The following is a 4,307-nucleotide window of genomic DNA, read 5'->3' on the forward strand; positions in this document are numbered from 1 at the left end:
GATTTAGGATTTAAAATTTAGGGCTATTAAGATGACAGATTCAACATTTTACATAAGATTTAGGATTTAAATGAGAAGTAATAATGAAAATAATATACTAAAAAGCAGTTATTATAATTATATATGGGGTGTTTTTTTATTAAAAAACATTAAAAAATGCCCTGTTTTTTTACTTTTATCTATTTTATAATAACATTAATGAATATTATATTATAAAAATTATGATATCATAATTGACTATTATATAATTATAATAATTACTAAATTATAAATGTTAAAATATATAATTATAATATTTACGGAATAATAACCGTAGCATTTATGGGCTTATAAGTGTTATAATGATATAAAAAATAAAGTTAAATTTCAAAATATATATATATTGATGCGATATATAATATTATTTTAATAATTAAAAAAACATCCTTTAATGATTTTCTTTAAAAAAAGCTGCCTTTTTTTGTTAATATTAAAATATCATAATTAATTGCCACTGAGAGTTATCTAATTAGCAAGAGGAACAACGGCCCATAAATTAATTTGTAAATAAAATTATGTATAATGTAAATATAATTACAATAATAACAAGGGCGTCAATGATTAAAATAGTACCATTTCTGCCAATAAAGAAAGGAATAAATTTAAAAAAATAAAAATCCAGCAATTTTGAGTATGACCTTAAAGTTAGACCTTATTTGGTTAGAGACAGACAAATTTTTAATTTTTTATATATTTTTTATTTTTAAATAAAATATAAAAAATTAAAGAGGTAGTTAAATTTTATTAAATTATAATATTTATTGTGATTTAATTGATAAAAAAATTGGAAGTGAGATGAAATGGTGATTATGTGGGCCAGCGTTTAGCATGTGATGCCAACCAGTCACCACGTGGGCCATGCTCTTTTAATGAGATCCGTGATTGGCGCATTCTACCTACCCCACAATGCAATGGAGTATCCATAATTGACGTTTAAACAACTCTTTTTTATTCATTTATTTACCTATAAAATTATTTTTTAAATCCCAACTTACCAATTCACAACATTTTTCCATAACGAACTTATTTTCCATTCCTTTTTTTTTTTGCAATTGCCATAATTTTTTTGGAAAATTATAAATATATCATAGCTTCTATTTTCAAAACATGCATGTCAAGTTTTATTTTTGTTTGCCTATTTTTTTCCATTTTAATGTCACCACCAAAATTATCAAATTGATAATAGGAAAAAAATATTTTTATTATTATTAAAATATCATACTTTAAAATAAATACTTTATTATATTTTTTTATTAAAACTTTATATTACAAATTGTTATAGTAATAAAGTTATTTTGATTAAAATAATAAAAATATTTTTAATAAAGCAATATTTTATATTATAATAATTTTAAATGGATCGAACTAAATTAAGTGCGACATGCAATTAACCTCTTTTTTATACGGTAAAAGGGATAATTTCTTTTTTAGGGTTTAAAAAAAAGGAGGATAATTGTTATATAAACAATATATAAAATAAAACCATCAATTAAAACTTAGATAAAAATTAAAATAACACCCTTTTATTAAGTATTTTATCAAAAAGGTATTTAATTTTTAAAATATTTTTATCTTTATTATTATTTTAAAAATATTTTGTATTTTAGTATATTATAATAATTTTGATCATAACTACTCTCATATATAATAATAATTTTATTTAAAACTATTGTATATTATTTAGTTTTGTTCAATTTTATTGTAATATGTAACAATTTTATTCAAAATTATTATAATATAAAATAATTTGATCAAAATTTACTTCAAAATTATTAGATATTGTAACGTTATGATATTTATGAACAAGTTAAACAATATTAAAATAAATTTAATAAATTCAAATCAATTTTAATTAGTTGATGGTTTTTTTTACATTGCTATAAAAGTAACAGTAATTTTGAGATAAAAATAAATGATGTACTGAATTTATATTTTAAAAATTGGTGCGTCTTTAAAAATAATTAAAAATGTCTTTCATTTTTGCTAAATTAATTATATACATTCATAGAAATTAGTAAACCTATAAAGTACACAGATTAATATTAACATAAATAATTAATCTGTAGTTTTGGGTGAAAAATATTATTCTCCATAATACACAAAAAAAAAAGTACTTATATCGTATATTATCATTTTGTTGTTGTTTACTAAAGTTTAATTAATTAATTAATTTTGATAATTCATTTATCTCGCTTTTTAATATCTGATGATTAATTCATTAGGTGATTGATTTGATTCCACATAAATTTTTTACCGGCCATTAGAATAAATTGGGAATCACAAATGAATCCCAGTGGATAATCCAGTATTATAAATTTTTTGAACTTTTCAAACATAATGTGCCTTATGTGAGATTTGAAACCCCATTTAGGGATGCAAACAAATCGAGCTTGTTCATCAAATTTTCAAACCTATTTGAAAAATATTTGATTTATATTTGAAATTATCAAACAAGCTAAACTCGAACATGTCTAATAATTTTTCGAGCTAAATTTGAACCCATAATATTTTATTTGATTGTTCACGAGCCATTTGCGAGTCGAACTCAAATCAAATTTTAATTATTTTTATATAATTTTAATTTAAATATATTCAAATTAAGATTTAAACAATTTAAATCAAATTCAAATTTTTTCAAATTATAATTTGATTCTATTTGAATCAAAATTTAAACCATTTGAATTGAACTTGAACTCGAATTTTATTTTAAATCGAATTTCAATCAAAATTATTTATATTTTTGAGATTGGAATCCAAGTTGAATATATATATATATATATATATATATATATATATATTAAATTTAAATATAAATAATATTTTTATATTATTCGTTTCAATTGGATTTGTTGACCTCTACAGCTCGACTTGGTTGTCTTAGGGAGCCATAAAAGAATCAAGCAATTTATTATTTATCAATAGTCTAAAGTTATTTAATTTTAATTTAATTCTAAACAACATATATCTCAACAGTTGATAAGCTCCTATATTAGAAATTCTACACGATCGGTCCCACACAATTTATGAGGAGGTAAATCGAGAAAAACTGTATTGAGTAAATTTTTTATAATGATCGACCTCAAACAACACATATCTCAACAATTGATAAGTCCCTATATCAGAAAATCCTTTTTTTGAACACGTACCACTATGTTGAACACAATCTCTATATTTATCGTTTGGGATAAGACATACGACCGATTTGTCAACCTCTATAGCTAACTTTGGTTGTCTTAGGGAGCCATAAAAGAATCAAGTAATTTATTATTTATCAATAGTCTAAACTTATTTAATTTTAGTTTAATTCTAAAGAAGTTGTTGGTTGGTTCATGATGATCTCTATTACCATAAATGTCAACTGATTCATGAACCCACGACGTCATTCGGTTTGTCGGGTCAAACATCACAACAGAAACGGCATCGCCGTGTCCTTCATAATATTATAATATAAACATTTCAACTAAAATAAATATTATTTAATATTATATTAAAATAATACTCTGATTCTAATTAATATTAATAATTATATATTATAATAATTATAATTCATAATTTATATGATATAAATATCTTTTCTAATCCCATCATATTATAACAATTATAAATCATAATGACTATAATATAAATAATTTATTTATAATTAATATTAATTAGTATTATATTATAATAATTAAAAGATTATATAATTATTAATAATTATAATAAATATGATTTCATAATTATTATAATTATTATTAAAATTACATATGATTTTATAATCATTAAAATAACAAAAAATAAAAATACTTAAAAAATATATATACAGGGGTAAAATGGAGTAATTGATACATATAAAAAAAAGTAAAAAAAAAAGATCTGCAAAAGGTGTTATTAACGCCGATTACGGTCCCACAATCATCTGTAATGACTATAATATAAATAATTTATTTATAATTAATATTAATTAGTATTATATTATAATAATTAAAAGATTATATAATTATTAATAATTATAATAAAAAATATTATTAAAATTACATATGATTTTATAATCATTAAGGTAACGAAAAAAAATAAAAATACTTAAAAAAAATATATACAGGGGTAAAATGGAGTAATTGATACTGTGTTGTAAAAAAAGGGGCTATGCCCGGGGGCCAGAAGGGGCTTTTTCGATGCTATAGACAGAAAGGACGCTGTTTTAATTTTAATTTTAATTTTTCCTCTTCCTCTGCGTGAAAAGGAAATAACTCGTCCATCGTCTCCTGCGGAGCGATCGAGCGAGGGAG

The sequence above is a fragment of the Curcuma longa genome, chromosome 15 (assembly GCF_044706935.1).
Source record: "Curcuma longa cultivar G26 ecotype Majalengka, Jawa Barat chromosome 15, ITB_CL_G26_1.1, whole genome shotgun sequence".
NCBI classification, from domain to species: Eukaryota; Viridiplantae; Streptophyta; class Magnoliopsida; order Zingiberales; family Zingiberaceae; genus Curcuma; species Curcuma longa.